The following is an 18,704-nucleotide window of genomic DNA, read 5'->3' as shown; positions in this document are numbered from 1 at the left end:
TTGATATAGATATTAATTTAACATATTTAGAATTTTTTACTTTGTTAGTTTACCTTATTTGATAGTAATTTCTATGTTATTTTGAAATATTGACATTTTTGACACATCATTTTTAAAACTAATAATTATCTTTTATTAGCCTACTTTATTAGATAATAAAGTACTTGATAAGACCAACTGTATTTGTGTGATTGCATGTGTTGCAAACTAAGGATGTGTCTGCTTGCCTTAGTTTACATTTACACTTAGTGCATGCAATGAAGTACTAGCCATATTGAGGCAAGATGTCCACGATAGTAGCAAAACAACAAAAGGTGCCTGTCTGTAACAATATATATATTTTTGTTTTGTTTTGAATATATGTTAAATTTATTCAAAAGAAAATAGCTTTTTTACAACAAGTGCATCATTTTTTTTTGTTTAAAGTTGGCACACTTTCAACATTGATTATAAAGAACTCAAAGGAAAATCATATAGTGGCAAACCACCGGGATAAGCTTCCAGCATAGTTTTGATCTCCCAATTGTTGAATAGAGCAGCATCGGTTCCTTACGTGACGATCCAAGAGTTTTCCAAGTTCACTTGCTGGAGTGGCTATTGCACCATGTTTTCTTTCATTTCTTTCTCTCCAAATTGAGTGAATGGCGGCTTGAAGTGTATAACGAGTGAGGAAGTTCGTGAGAAAATCACCGCTGTTATCCATGATTAAAACCAAGAGCTCAGACCATTTCGAAGTGAAAGAGGTCTGTAATAGTCCACTCATAAGAAGAGACCACACCTCAGACGAGTAGCTACACTCAAAAAAAAATGATCCCTTGTTTCTTGCGACGCACGACAGAGAATACAAGCTGAGTTGACTCCTCTGTTCCATGTTTGCATTCTATCACCAGTAGCAAGTCTATTGTGGATTGCGATCCAGTGGAAGAAAGCGTACTTTGGTGTATGGTGCTTGAACCAGATTCCTTTCCACCATGAAACCCTCTGTTCTTTCCTTCGAATCACTTCCCAAGTGAATTTAGTTTTAAAAACCGGTTTGTACTTACCATCTGGTTGCTTCCAAAGAGATATATCATCCTCATTCAACAGTTTACTCCTTTGATCTTCAATAGTGGTTTCCACTTAACAATAATGTCACTGTAAGAAACAGATTTCTGTAACTGATTTAAAGGAAAAGGAATCTTTTTTTAATACTGGTGGAGTGTCATTTTGGAGGAATTGATGAAGTTCAGAAAGTGTAACAGTTTAAGGCTTTGTAACCTCAGATGTTGTAACTTCGGAGTCTTTCCCGTTTTCTCTCAGCCTTTGAAATCAAACATATGTAACATAAATTTAGACAGTTACGATATTAAATAACACAACTAAATATGGTGAAGTATATTCATGTGAGCGTACTTACCATGTCAAGTAGCCAGTATTTGGTTCAATATCATTGTCGAAAAAAATCCTTGTGGAAGAAGTGGAGGACAAACAAAATACGTCTACACAATGCAATTTAAAAGATGATATGGTTAATAAATTATATTACTTTAAAGGTCAGATAAGCAACAATAATTATGTGTGAGATTACGAACCTCTAAATGTCCGTGGGTTCATTGTTGTAGCGAGAAGCACCATAGGTTTGTCAACACTTTCCATCAGTTTCTTTTGAAAATTGGCAGCAACGTTACCCCAAAGTGTTACACGAACAATAGGCCCACTGAGTAGAAAACAGAGAAAGATGGTGAGTAAACATTGTATTTAAGATTAGAAGAATATGAACTCATTGGAAAATATGCTCACTCTTTTAATTGCAAGTGAATGTCTATTCTCTTATTAGTCACACCATTGTTGAAGTTTTCATTGCTGACGAGAACCAGCTTTCCAAGGGCATCTATATAAAATTGTTATGTCATAAGAACTTGATTATAAAATCATATATGTTTTTATATGGACGGCAGTAAAGTTTTTACCATATAGATCTTCGTTCTTGTTGACCGCTTCATTGAACTCAGCATAAGAACGAATCCTAACGTTTTGCCTCTCAATATCATGGCCAGCATGATCTGTGGGTGCAAGAACTGTATGATGGGTGAACTGAATTAAGAACTTGTGAGAAGTCACCTTGTAACTTGTTTTGTTGTTGATGACCAAGAAGTTCTTAATCTTATAGATTACACCAGCTTTTAAATCCTCTTCATAGCACCCTATTCGATTAGCTGGTATGAAGGCATGGATCGTTGTTCCCTGTAAAAAAATTGTGTCAAACAACATACAACCCAAAAGTTACGTGCTTGTCTAAATAAATTTTTTATACCTTTTGATCAATAAGAAATAACTCAAAGCCCAGAAGCAAATCACCCTTGTTGATGTTACGTGCTTCCCAAAAGTGAACCACTCTAGCAAGAACTTCATTCTTATTAAAACATTTTCTAAGATCATCGAAAACCAAAGAAGTAGCGAAGCGACCATATCGCTTTTCTCTTTTCAATATCTCTCTCTCTCTTTCTCAATGTAAAATCTTGAAAACTTTTAGAACTTTAGACAATTATTTATAGTCACCCAATACTTCATATATTAGAAAGTTTCTTATTTTATGTATTAAGTGAATTTACCTTTTAGATGTTTTAGTTTATTGTTATTCAACTACTTTAATATCAGTTTTCCATTTTTTGTATTTTTGTATTTTTGTAGTATTTCTGTTTTGCTTATAATTTTCATATATAAAGGCAATATAGTATTTAAGGATATTTTATTACTTTTTTAATTTTGATTTTTAAATCTAATAATTATATATCGACATTAAATATTAAAACTTCTATTTTATGTTAATATTCATAAATTTGGAAAGCTGACAAAAAAAACTCACCAAAAAATACATAAATTTGGAAATCATGACATTTTTAAAACTAATAATTATCTTTTATTAGCCTACTTAATTATTTAATAGATTTTTTAAACTATTTATTTAAGGATATTTTCTACTTTTTAAATTTTTATTTTTAAATCTAATAATTATATATCGACATTAAATATTAAAACTAATATTTTATGTTAATATACATAAATTTGGAAAGCTGGAAAAAAAACTCACCAAAAAATACATAAATTTGGAAATCATGACATTTTTAAAACTAATAATTATCTTTTATTAGCAAACCACCATTGTTGATGTTATGTGCTTCCCAATAGTGAACCACTCTAGCAAGAACTTCATTCTTATTAAAACATTTTCTAAGATCATCGAAAACCAAAGAAGTTGCAGAAGCGACCATATCTCTTTTCTCTTTTCAATATCTCTTTCTTTCTCAATGTAAAATCTTGAAAACTTTTAGAACTTTAGATAATTATTTATAGTCACCCAATACTTCATATATTAGAAAGTTTCTTATTTTATGTATTAATTATTTTATGTATTAAGTGAATTTACCTTTTAGATGTTTTAGTTTATTGTTATTCAACTACTTTAACATCAGTTTTCCATTTTTTGTATTTTTGTATTTTTGTAGTATTTATAGGAGATAATATGTAATTAAGGTTATAAGTGTCATTAGCTCTAACCTAAGCTCTCTGTAATAGCTATATATATTGTAACATCTACATCTAATAATAATCATTCAGCCTACATTCATATATTGTATCAGAGCGAATAACGATACCTAAAACCTAAACCTAGCCGTCAACTTCATCTTCTTCATCTCCACCCCTTTTCTCTTCTTCTTCAACCCTCTATCATCTTCATCATGTCTTCGCAAACCGTTGAGACCATCAATGTCTCTGACAACTCGACAGTGCTTCATGTCAACATGAACAATGTCACTAAACTCACGGCTACAAACTTCATTATGTGGAGTCGCCAAGTCCACTCTCTCCTCGATGGCTATGCCCTTGCCGGCTACGTTAATGGATCTACCGAAATCCCACCAGCCACCGTGACAGAAGATGGTGTTGTCAACACCAATGACGCTTACGTTAAGTAGAAGCGCCAAGATCAGCTGATCTACAGCGCATTGCTTGGAGCCATCTCCCCCTCCGTTCAATCTCTCTTGTCTGCAACGACTACAGCAGCTGAGATATGGAGTACTCTCTCCTCTGTTTACGCAAAACCAAGTCGCGGACACATACTGCAGTTGCGCCATCAACTCAAACAATGGACTAAGGGATCCAAGTCCATCGATGATTACCTTCAAGGCCTCACGAGCCGCTTTGACCAACTTGCCTTGCTAGGCAAGCCACTTGATCAAGAAGACATGATCGAGTACGTGATTGCTGGACTACCGGAAGAGTACAAAACAGTCACTGATCAGATCGAAGGAAGAGACACGACCCCACCCCTGACGGAAGTTCATGAGAAACTGATCAATCATGAGCTCAAACTCGCGACCAAACCGGAGGCACCTCCGTCTCTTCTGGTGACTGCTAATGCGCTCAGTTCCGTGGTAACAATAACCACAACAACAGGAACCATGGTCGATCCAACAACCGCACCAATAACAACAACTGGAATCCAAAACCGTAACCAGAATCAGCAATACACGCCGCGCCCCTACCTTGGGAGGTGCCAGATATGTGGAGATCATGGACACAGTACTCGCACTTGCTCTCAGCTTCAACTCCAAGGGACTTTCGGCAACTCCAATCAGTCATCGGTCTCCTCCTTTGTGCTGTGGTAGCCGCGAGCTAACATGGCTTCTGCTCAGATGTACAACGCCAACAACTGGCTTCTTGACAGTGGCGCGACGTACCACCTCACGTCTGACCTCAACAATCTAGCGCTTCATCAGCCCTACACCGGCGGTGAGGAAGTCATGATCGCGGATGGTACTGGTATGCAGATATCTCATACGGGTTCTGCTTTGCTCCCCACTCCATCTCGTACTCTTGCTTTACGTGATGTTCTTTGTGTGCCTAATGTTCACAAGAACCTTATTTATGTTTATAGAATGTGCAACACTAATAAAGTTTCTGTCGAATTCTTCCCTGCACACTTTCAAGTGAAGGATCTCAGCACGGGGGTCCAGTTGCTCCAAGGCAGAACTAGGAACGAGCTGTATGAGTGGCCCATCAGTACCGTGTCTCCGTCGTCTTTCTACACGGCTCCAATGTCAAAGACAGACCTCAGTTCGTGCACTCGCGTCTTGGTCACCCAGCTTTACCAGTTTTAAAAGCAGCTGTCTCTAAGTTCTCTTTGCCCATTTCATTGTCTTCTCAAAAACATTTGTCCTGTTCGGACTGTTCTATCAATAAAAGCCATAAGCTCCCGTTTTATTCAAACACGATTGTCTCACACCACCCTCTTGAGTATCTTTACACAGACGTCTGGTCCTCTCCAGTCATATCAGTCGATGGATACAAGTACTACTTGGTCATTGTTGATCTGTTTACGCGATATACATGGCTATACCCGCTAAAGCTCAAGTCACAAGTATGAGACACCTTCATCGTGTTCAAGAAATTGGTTGAGAACAAGTTCAAAACTAAGATTGGGACACTTTATTCAGACAATGGGGGTGAGTTCATGGTCATGCGACAGTTCCTGGCTGAGAACGGGATCACACATCTCACGACGCCACCGCATACGCCCGAGCATAATGAGATTTCTGAACGCAAACATAGGCACATTGTGGAGACTGGCCTCACCATGCTTGGTCAAGCCTCCATGCCGAAATCCTACTGGAGTTATGCCTTCAGTACTGCGGTCTACGTCATCAACAGAATGATAACTCCGGTGCTTGGAAATGAATCGCCATATGCGAAACTGTTTGGTCAATCACCGAATTACCAGAAACTGCGCATCTATGGCTGTGAATGCTATCCTTGGCTTCGTCCTTACACGCATCACAAGCTTGACAATCAGTCTGCTGCCTGCGTATTCATTGGTTACTCTCTGACGCAGAGTGCATACATGTGCTTGCATCGTGGAACTGGTCACATCTATACGTCACGACATGTCACTTTTGATGAAACCAAGTTCCCGTTTGCGACAATAAAGCCAAGAGTTATTGTTGAAGAAGATCAAGAGCAGAGAAAACACGCTGGAGCTCCTACTATCGTCCCGCTTCGGCCACTCATACCAGCTCCGCTCGTGCCCCCGTGCTCGGCTCCTCACCAGCAACCGCAACAACCGATGCCACCGACATCGGCTTTGTCTTCACACTCCTCGCCATCGCCATCACCACCTGCTTCACCTCAGCCACATGCCACTACAAACCCGCCAACTACAACCCCAAACACTAACCCAAATCCACCTACCTTATCACCCACGCAACCACAAACCGCCCTACCTCCTACTGAAACTCAACCTGCTCCACCTCAACCACAAAACCATCACCCTATGCATACTCGCCTCAAGAATAACATCACCAAACCCACATCCAAATTCTCTCTAACCGCCACTACTGGCAACACACCACTTAAACCATACATCCCTAAAACCGTGGCTGAGGCACTTCGTGATCCCAACTGGCGCAAAGCGATGTGTGATGAAATTAACGCTCAATTACGTAACGGCACGTCTGAGCTTGTACCACCAGATCCAAGTCAAAATGTTGTTGGTTGTAAGTGGGTATTTACTATCAAATATCTTCCTAACGGTGAGATTGACAGGTACAAAGCTCGTCTTGTGGCGAAAGGATTTCATCAACAACATGGTCTTGATTTCACCGAAACCTTCAGTCCGGTGATCAAGTCGACCACTATTCGCAGTGTTCTCCATGTTGCGGTCACAAAAGGATGGCCCATTCGTCGAATCGACGTGAACAACGCCTTCCTCCAAGTTTCATTGATCAGGATCTCCCCCACCACGTCTGCCGCCTGCGCAAGGCCTTATACGGTCTCAAGCAGGCTCCGAGAGCTTGGTATCAGGAACTGAATGCTTTCCTTGTCACCCAAGGTTTTCAAAATTCTCTTGCTGATGTGTCACTATTTATCTATCGACATGGTACTGATGTTTTGTATGTTCTCGTCTATGTCGACGATATGCTCATCACTGGAAACAACAACACTCTTCTCCGACGTTTTCTCACCGCCATTGCTTCACGATTCTTGTTGAAAGACTTGAGGGATATGAGTTATTTTCTCCGTGTCGAGGCAACAAGGAACTCCCGTGGGCTTCATCTGATGCAGAAGAAGTATGTGATTGATCTTCTCAAGCGCACAAACATGCTTAATGCTCGTCATGTCTCGTCTCCAATGACTCCTACACCGAAGCTGTCTCTTAAGTCAGGCACTCCTCTGATCAATCCAAGTGAGTATAGAACGGTTCTTGGCAGTCTCCAATACCTTGCCTTCACGCGACCAGACATTGCGTATGCTGTTAACCGATTGTCCCAGTTCATGCATAAGCCGACGGACATTCACTGGCAGGCTGTCAAACGAATCTTGCGTTATCTTGCAGGCACCCCTACTCATGGTATTCTCATCCGCGTCAACTGTCCGACCACTCTACATGCTTACTCAGACGCAGATTGGGCTGGTGATATTGATGATTATCTCTCTACCACTGCTTATGTTGTTTACCTTGGGGACAATCCGATATCTTGGTCTTCAAAGAAACAAAAAGGTGTGGCGCGCTCGTCCACAGAAGCGGAGTATCGGGCAGTCGCAGACACGGCCTCCGAACTTCGCTGGGTCTGCTCGTTGCTCTCTGAGCTTGTTGTCTCCATCCCAGATATACCTGTCATCTACTGTGACAATATCGGTGCTACACACTTGGCTGCAAACCCGGTTTTCCACTCCAGAATGAAACATATTGCGTTGGACTTTCACTTCATTCGTGACAATGTACAATCTGGAGCTTTGCGTGTTACACACTTGTCTACCAGAGACCAGCTAGCCGATGCCTTAACGAAGCCACTCACGAGCATTCGGTTTCAAGAGATCATGCACAAGATTGGTGTTACTCAAGTACCTCCATCTTGAGGGGGTGTATAGGAGATAATATGTAATTAAGGTTATAAGTGTCATTAGCTCTAACCTAAGCTCTCTGTAATAGCTATATATATTGTAACATCTACATCTAATAATAATCATTCAGCCTACATTCATATAGTATTTCTGTTTTGCTTATAATTTTCATATATAAAGGCAATATAGTATTTAAGGATATTTTATTACTTTTTAAATTTTGATTTTTAAATCTAATAATTATATATCGACATTAAATATTAAAACTTCTATTTTATGTTAATATTCATAAATTTGGAACGCTGACAAAAAAGGCTCACCAAAAAAATACATAAATTTGGAAATCATGACATTTTTAAAACTAATAATTATCTTTTATTAGCCTGCTTAATTATTTAATAGATTTTTAAAACTATTTATTTAAGGATATTTTCTACTTTTTAAATTTTATTTTTAAATCTAATAATTATATATCGACATTAAATATTAAAACTAATATTTTATGTTAATATACATAAATTTGGAAAGCTGGCAAAATAAAACTCACCAAAAAATACATAAATTTGGAAATCATGACATTTTAAAAACTAATAATTATATTTTATTAGCAAACCACCCTTGTTGATGTTACGTGCTTCCCAAAAGTGAACCACTCTAGCAAGAACTTCATTCTTATTAAAACATTTTCTAAGATCATCGAAAACCAAAGAAGTAGCAGAAGCGACCATATCTCTTTTCTCTTTTCAATATCTCTCTCTTTCTCAATGTAAAATCTTGAAAAATTTTAGAACTTTAGACAATTATTTATAGCCACTCAATACTTCATATATTAGAAAGTTTCTTATTTTATGTATTAAGTGAATTTACCTTTTAGATGTTTTAGTTTATTGTTATTCAACTACTTTAACATCAGTTTTCCATTTTTTGTATTTTTGTATTTTTGTAGTATTTCTGTTTTGCTTATAATTTTCATATATAAAGGCAATATAGTATTTAAGGATATTTTATTATTTTTTAATTTTGATTTTTAAATCTAATAATTATATATCGACATTAAATATTAAAACTTCTATCTTATGTTAATATTCATAAATTTGGAAAGCTGACAAAAAAAAGCTGACCAAAAAAATACATAAATTTGGAAATCATGACATTTTTAAAACTAATAATTATCTTTTATTAGCCTACTTAATTATTTAATAGATTTCTTAAAATATTTATTTAAGGATATTTTTTACTTTTTAAATTTTTTATTTTTAAATATAATAATTATATATCGACATTAAATATTAAAACTAATATTTTATGTTAATATACATAAATTTGGAAAGCTAACAAATAAAAACTCACCAAAAATACATAAATTTAGAAATCATGACATTTTTAAAACTAATAATTTTCTTTTATTAGCCTACTTAATTATATAATATTTTTTTAAAAAAATATTTTTTGGAAACATTAACATATTTAAAAAAATGATGTGTCATAATCCGATTGGTGGTTTTAAATCCTACGTGGACGCCCTCGATGGCTTGTAGCCTCAATTTTTATATAGTATAGACTAGATTTTTTAATCGTGCTACGCGCGAGTCTGCTTTAATAATTTAATTTAATTTTGCAATATTTTTTAAGAAAAAGATGAATTTCGTAAAAAATATTTTTATTAATATTATTAAAATATTATTTGATTTCCTATTTACATTTTTTTTATAAATTGTTATTTTTGAACTTAGCTATTTATTTGTTTGTATTATAAAAGTAAAATTAATGTTACTAAAGTATTTATAGTTTCCTATAAGTACATAATTTTAATATCACATAGATTATACTATGCTATACACTACTATGAATACTTTATTAATAATTAGTTTTATTTTTTAATAATATTAAGATAATATAATAGAAAATTGTTTTATATACATTTTTCTATGAAATTTATTTAAAGTGTGCTTTATTATTTTTCATAGTTAAGTTTTTATACAATTTTACCATTTAAATAACTAATATTTAGATATCAGTTTGTTTGTATACGTAAATGTATAAATGTATTTATAAACATGTGTATATTGTTTCTTAATAAAAAAATTAAAAGCGTCATATAGATTGTTTCATGCTTATTAACTAATACAACACTGTTATAAATATTTTATTATAGTTTTATATGTATTTCTATTTGAATGACATAAAAGATTAATCCTTATGCAATATATCTAACTTTTTTGTATTTACCAAATTTTTAGAATGAATGTATTATTATATACTTATTTTATGCATATTTGTATTTAAAATACTCTTATTTAATTCTTTTAAATGCATATCTAATAGTTTTATATGTATATTTAGGTCTAAATCATAATAAATATTTTGATGAAATTTAAATAATAGTAACTATCTGTTTGTTAGATATAAGAAAAGGAGAAAATATATATATATATATATATAATTTATGCTAATATTAAGTAATATTTTATTTATTAAAATAAAAAATAAAAATCTAAAAAAATTAAATATATCTCCTACTTGATATAGTTACAATATAAATTAGTGGTGTGATTATGATGTTTTAGCGGTTCACAAAATGTTTTCCCCGATTGAGAAGTTACTTTTTTCGGAAAAGGGTTACCATGTACTTCGATTTATTATTATTAGTGACCTAATTTTAAAAAAAAATATTTTAGATAATAAAAAAATTTAGGTATGTTTCATAAAAATATGTTTGGTTAGTTAAATGAATATTTGGATTATGACTTTTTAAAAACAATTGTCTCAAAATTTATTAAAATCTAATTGTTGATGAGTAAATAACTATGTTAATTTATTTAATTGATAAAAGGCAATTCAAAAGCATATAAACAAACTGTTTAATCAACAATATGTGTATTAATTGTGGATTATTCTTACCACATTTTATTTTTAATAGAACTTTGTAAGCTTATTATAAGCCAAAACTGATTTGGCCCGGTAAAAAAGAAACGAAAATTGACCAATATTTTTAAGAACCTTTTATAATCTATTATAAAATTAGATCATTTTGTAGCCAACACCAATATAAAAATACTAAAATTTTATTTTTTACTTATTTGATTAGGTTAATTATTGTAATATTAATTATATATTTTATTTTTATGTATATGCTATTTTATGTTTTCACATACTTATGAATTTTTAAAATAAATTTTAGTGTTATGTTTTAAGATAGTTAGCATATATATCAAGTTAGTTAATTTTAGTTCATATTTTGAAATTAATTTATAGATTTACTTTAGAAATATTAAGATTTATAAAAATATTAAACAATGATACTGATTTGGAATATTTTTCGTATTTTTATTTATATATAAATATTTTTAATAGTATATAGCCCTTATCGTAATATTGGTTGTGGACATAATTTGTTTTTTTCTTGTTAAACTCTTTTTATGTTAAGTTTTCTAGAATTTAGTATAAATACCAATCTAATTTTTAAGATAATTAATACATTAGTTAATTTATCGTTTTTGTAATTTTGTATTTATTTTTATTTTACTTTCACATACATGATTATTAGAACATTTTTTTATGTTGATTTCTTTTTTAAAATGTTATTTTTGTTCGATAAAATTTTATTTTTAATTTTCAAATATTTAGTTTAAAAATAAAGTTAATTATTTCTGGCAAAAAAATTTAAACTTATTTAATTTTATTTTGAGAGAAATAAAATATCTGAAATTTTATATTAAAAAATATCAAATTAACATTTTGAGAATACATATTATTAATAATAATTTTAGCTTCTATGTGACCACTTTAAATAACATATAGCCTCAATTTTAAAATCATATGTGCTTTAGATTCATATTTTCTTTATTATTTCAAATTCTTTTATTTTTTAATATTATATTTTGTACGTAAATTTATGTTATTCTTCCAAATATTTAGTTTATATATCAATATGATTCCTTTAATGATTTTGATTTTTTCTAAATTTTACATTGATTATAAAAGAAACAATTTTTGAAAGTTCTATAAGTAATATATAAAATGGTGATTAACATATTTTTCTTGGTGCTTCAAGATAATATATGGATATTCTCAATAATTTACGGCATCAAATTATATATAGTATATGTTATTTGTGAATATTTTCAGTTATTTCTGTTTTTTAAAGCATATAGTCCATATCATATTAAAGGTTACATGCATAATTATATTTTTAGTAATAATATGCGATCAATACCAATTCATATAAGGTACGTGAACAATCTCTTAATATATTAAGTTTTAAATAATTAGTTACAAATATCAATCTAACTTTAAAGATAAGTTTTACAAATTTTAATTTATCTTTTTATAGTTTTGTGCTGATTTTTATTTATTTTTACATACGTGATTATTTATAAATATGTTTTTTAAAACTTTGTTTCTTTTTGAATATTTTTATTTTTGTTAATTTTTTGTTTAATTTCAAATATATAATTATTTTATATATCAAGTTAATTATCTTTAATAATATTTGTATTTACTTTGTCAAATTAAGATGCTGACTTTTATATTATTATAATGATATTTTTAAATTCTATGTGTTATTTCGATTCATATGTAATGAAAAATTGATTTAGATTTACATTGTCTTTATTATTTGAAATCCTTATATTTTTAAGATTATTTTTGTTACTTAATTTTATGTTGATCTTCCAAACATTTATTTCTTATAATAAACTGATTCTTTTAGTTATTTGGCAATTTTGCTTACAAAATTTATTATTGATGTTTTTTTGAAAGAAATAGCTTCCATTTTGAAATCATATTTTGTTAGATTCATATGTAATGAAAAGTGCTTTAGATTCATATTGTTTTTATTATTTTAAAATCTTGTATTCTTTAAGATTTTTTTTTGTTAGTTGATTTTATGTTGGTCTTTCAAAGGTTTACTTTATATATCAAATTGATTCCTTTAATAATTTTGCATTTTCACTAAATTTAATAGTAGTTTACTTTTTATTTTGAAATAAACATTTTTTGAAAATCTTGAAATTTTTAAAATAATAATTAAAATGGTAATTTGACATATTTTGGTGCTTTAAAATAATATGTGGATATTCTCAATGATTTATTGCATAAAATTACATATAGTACATATTTTTGTTGAATATTTTCAGCAGTATATAACCTAAATTTTGTAAATCATGTGTTTTAGATTTATATAGTTATAATTGTTTGAAAGTATTGCATTTTTAAATTAACTATTACATTTGTTTGTTATTTTTATGTTAATTTTCGAAACTTTATTTTATATAGCATAGATTTGTACATGATGTTTTTAACTTTGTAAGTTTAACTTATTTGATAATTATTTATATTTTATTTTGAAATAAAAAATTTCGTAATATTAACATTTTTAGAAATACCAAATTGAAAAACGATTTGGTATATTTTTGGTGCTTTAAAATAATATGTGAACATTCTCAATGATTTATAATATCAACTTATATATAGTATATGTTAGTTTGAATATTTTCAATAGTATATAACCTAAACTTTGAAAATCATGAGTTTAAATTTAGATTTATATAGTTATACTTGTTTGAAAGTCTTGTATTTTTAAATTAATTATTCTTTTCGTTATTTATTTTTTAATTTTTGAAAAATATTAAACATTATGTTGACTTAATATAGTATTTATATTTTTGTAAATTTACCTTATTCGATATTGATTTATATTTTAGTTTGAAATATACATTTTTTTTGGTAATATTAACATTTTTAAAAATAGTAAACTTAAATAATAATTTGTCATACTACGATTGGTCGTTTAAATCCTATGTGGACGCTCTCGATGGCTTATAGCCTCAACTTTTATATAGTATAGACTTTATATATCAAATTGATTCCTTTAATAATTTTGCATTTTCACTAAATTGAATAGTAGTTTCCTTTTTATTTTGAAATAAACATTTTTTGAAAATCTTGAAATCTTTAAAATAATAATTAAAATGGTAATTTGACATATTTTGGTGCTTTAAAATAATATGTGGATATTCTCAATGATTTATTGCATAAAATTACATATAGTACATATTTTTGTTGAATATTTTTAGCAGTATATAACCTAAATTTTGTAAATCATGTGTTTTAGATTTATATTGTTATAATTGTTTGAAAGTATTGCATTTTAAATTAACTATTATATTTGTTTGTTATTTTTATGTTAATTTTCGAAACTTTATTTTATATAGTATAGATTTGTACATGATGTTTTTAACTTTGTAAGTTTAACTTATTTGATAATTATTTATATTTTATTTTGAAATAAAAAATTTCGTAATATTAACATTTTTAGAAATACCAAATTGAAAAACGATTTGGTATATTTTTGGTGCTTTAAAATAATATGTGAACATTCTCAATGAATTATAATATCAACTTATATATAGTATATGTTAGTTTGAATATTTTCAATAGTATATAACCTAAACTTTGAAAATCATGAGTTTAATTTTAGATTTATATATAGTTATACTTGTTTGAAAGTCTTGTATTTTTAAATTAAATATTCTTTTCGTTATTTATTTTTTAATTTTCGAAAAATATTAAACATTATGTTAACTTAATATAGTATTTATATTTTTGTAAATTTACCTTATTCGATAGTGATTTATATTTTAGTTTGAAATATACATTTTTTTGGTAATATTAACATTTTTAAAAATAGTAAACTTAAATAATAATTTGTCATACTACGATTGGTCGTTTAAATCCTATGTGGACGCTCTCGATGGCTTATAGCCTCAACTTTTATATAGTATAGATTTAAATAACTGAAAAATACCAATAAAAATATTTAAAGTCGGCATCTTAAGTTAATATTCTTACAAATCTTAAATTTTCTTGAAAAACAAAACAAAACAAAACGAAAAAAATGCTCACTTGATATATATGCTAACTCTTCATTTATTAAAGTCAGAATTATAAAATTATGTCTTAAAGTATGTCAAAACATACAAATAGCTTATAAATAAAAATAAAAATAAATAATTAATTTCATAATACTTAATATGATTAAATAAATATAAAGGTAAACTGAAATTTAGTATCTGTTTTTTATTTATATTGGTCTCAGCTATAAAATATTATAAATTTATAATATGTTATATGAGTTTTTTAGAAAAAATAATGGTTGATTGTGTTTCTTTTTTACCGAGCCAATTTATTATTTAGTTTACGATAAGTTACAAAGCTCTGTTAATTTCTTTCATAATACTTAATATGATCAGATAAATATAAAGGTAAACTGAAATTTAGTATTTGTTTTTTTTCTTTATATTGGTCTCAGCTATAAAATATTATAAATTTATAATATGTTATATGAGTTTTTTAGAAAAATAATGGTTGATTGTGATTCTTTTTTTACCGAGCCAATTTATTATTTAGTTTACAATAAGTTACAAAGCTCTGTTAGAAATAAGTCATGGTAACAATAATTTACGTATGTAAGAAATATATTCTTAAACAAGTCATTTATCTATATTTTTTCAAATCATTTATCTATGTGTTCTCAAACTGTTTTTATCAATAAATGAATAAACATAGATATTTAGTAATCAACAATTAAAATTTAATAAATTTTGACATATATGTTTTTAAGAAAATAATTATAAAAAATATTCATTAAACTAATCAAATATGTTTTTTAGAAAAAAAACTCTAAATATTCTATAATCAATAAGTTTTTTTTTTTAAATATGGTCATTAGAAATTATGCAAACTATATGGTGACTTTCATAAGTCTTTAGTGTAATTCACCTATAAAATTTATAGGACATATGGTTATGAAACTTTATTAAAGCAATTAACATTTCATATAAAACTAAAAATGATCTCACACGAGTTCTATCAATGAAAGATATTTGAAACATAATGTTATTAATATATATGGCAACATAAAAAAAATCAAAGAGGCTAAAAATTAAACTAAATTAGTTGAAAATTCAAATAATATTTACAAATAATATTGACATTAGAGTATAGTCTGAGACTCTCGACAACAGAAAATAAAGATATGAAAAATATTCATTATACATTCGTTAGTTGGAAAATATTTTAATATATTATCTAAGTTTATGAAATATGATGTGAACTAATAAAACATCATAATCACACCATTAATTAATTTTGTAACTAGATCAAGTAGAAGATGTATCTAATATTTTTTATTTATATGTGTTTATTTTAATAAATAAAAAATTATTTAACATTAGTTTAAAGTTGTATATATTTATTTCTCTTTTTATTATATCTAAAATAAAATTACTATTTAAATTTCATAAAAATATTTATTATGATTGAACTCTATATAAAATACTAACACATATGCATTTAAGCGACTCCAGTATGAGTATTTCAAATACAGATATTCACAAAAATATATAATATTTTTACTTTCATTGTAAGAAATACAGAGTAAAGCTATATATTGTGCATATACATTAATTTTCTTATGTTTTTTTCAAATAGAAGTAAAGCTAGATATTGTGCATATGCATTAATTTTCTTATGTTTTTTCAAATAGAAAGATAGATAAAAAAATTATAAAGTGTACTATTTTTTTATCATGAATATAATGATCAATAGTTTTTTTTAAATAAGATTAATAAATACTATAAACACGATTATAAATACACTTACACATTTACATATACAAAAGGATATCTAAATATTAGTTTTTAAAGAGTATAATTGTATAAAAATCTAAATAGAAAACATAATAAAGCATACTTTGAATAAAAATTCATATAAAAATGTATATAAACCAATTATACTTCATTATCTTAAAATTAATATAAAATAATACAAATTATTAAAATAAACTACGCAAGTTGAAAATCTAGTAGTTATATATAAGTCTTAAAACTTCTTTGGAGTCGTGCGTTTTTTTTTTGGTTTTATTAACTTTGTAAAACACTAGTTTCTTAGTCGTGAGTTTTTTTTTACAAACTAAATTTAGGCATAACAAAATTAAATGTTAAAATATTGACCTAATACATAATGCTTAAAAGGTCGTATGAGATGAATAGAAACTTTGTTTGCAACGTAGTTGTGTAAGCTGTTTATATAGATTTTAAATCATTTCAGAAATTTATCTATATGTTATCTACTTATCTTAAATCATTGACATGTTATCTCACATACATGATTATTTCAAAACATTAACAATTTAGAATTCAAATTTATTTTAATTTTTAGGTTTATATTAAATTTGGATAAAAATGTCTTTTCATATTTAAGAAAGCGTAATTATCAAAAATGAAAAATAAAAGTATATATTTCAAATTTCAAATCACAAATAGGGTATTTTCAAATTATCCCTTATTTTATTCCCATTTACTCTACTTTGTTTACCGATCACACTCTTAGACTATGATCTATGAGAGAGAAGGGGGATTGCATTGCATCCCTATGATCTTAGCCCCATGAGTCGTTCTCACCGATAATTAAATGGCCTTATTGTTTTGGTTGTTAGGCTGTTTTCTTCACCTTCTTGTTTTGGTCGGTACATGAACCGAAATTTTGTTGATACTATAAATAATACGAATAAAGAAACTATGAAATGACACTATACTAAACCCTTTCTCCATCAAAACCCTAATTTCGGAAGTTTGATAGGTTTGTAAAGCATCAAAGAACTTTTCGTGTTTTTTCCTAAACAAAAGAATAATAAAGTTAATTTATAGTGAGGAGGACATTCTAAGTTTTTTAATAAACATGTCATATCTTGGTATTAGTATTTGGATTAATAAAAATATTAAACTGAACCAAAAATCATTATAATAAACATGCGTATAAACATCAATTGTTTCATTATCTGTTTGTGTTACGTCCGTGTTTGCATTAAAATTATCATAGTACATTTTATCGTTTATTGTGCTATAGTAAATCGTCTTCACAGTAAATATGAAACGAACAAGTTATATGATTTGCTTAAGAATTGTCGAAAAGACAATCATTTTTCATGCCATTTTATTCTGATCTCACACTCGATCCACACTTTGTGCAAATTTTCGGAACATTATGCTATATCTCTTGTGATATTTTATTGGTTATAAATATGTATCGAAAGAAAAAATAATCTTAAAGGACAGATCACAACGACTGGTTTTATAAATACGCATATATATATACTAGTATTTGTAGGTACCAAAGTTAAAACGCAACTGCTACTCTTTTTTTTTTAACACAACTTTTATTAAACTTCATAAAACAAGAGTTAGGTGGGAGTCATAATGGCATCAACCATACAAAGAGCTTCTTTAGCTAGAGAGTCAGACAAACTCAACTGCTAGTCTCTTATGCTTTTCTTTTGTCAGCCAACTACTACTCCCTTTAGATTTAGAGAGAGCGACGTATCATCATTATTTCATAATATAGATGAATACTTTAATTTCAATTGCATGAAAAACATTGAAAACGTCTACTAACAGAAAGTTTTGTGAATTAACTTTCTAATGCTTTTTGCTTAGGGTAAACATATCTGTTACACGCTATAACCCACATATAACCATTCACCAAATTAACTATTTCTTCGATGTAGACATGAAGTCGCTGAACATTATCAAATGAACGGTCCCCACGATGTGGAAAAATCTCAGCTAGCAGTTTCATTCAGTCAATTTATTCTCAAACTTGATCCACACTTGTACAAATTTCATTGGTACTATTAAGACTTTTTCATAAGGTTTTCTTGCTTTGTATTATAAAAAGTTTTCAAAATGCTATAGAAAATGTCATAAAAGACCAATATTGCAAATTTTAACTCAGGTAACGTTATAAATTGAATAAATGTATAA

The sequence above is a fragment of the Brassica napus genome, chromosome C8, assembly GCF_020379485.1.
Source record: "Brassica napus cultivar Da-Ae chromosome C8, Da-Ae, whole genome shotgun sequence".
Classification (NCBI taxonomy): Eukaryota; Viridiplantae; Streptophyta; class Magnoliopsida; order Brassicales; family Brassicaceae; genus Brassica; species Brassica napus.
This window is presented reverse-complemented; position numbering follows the sequence as displayed.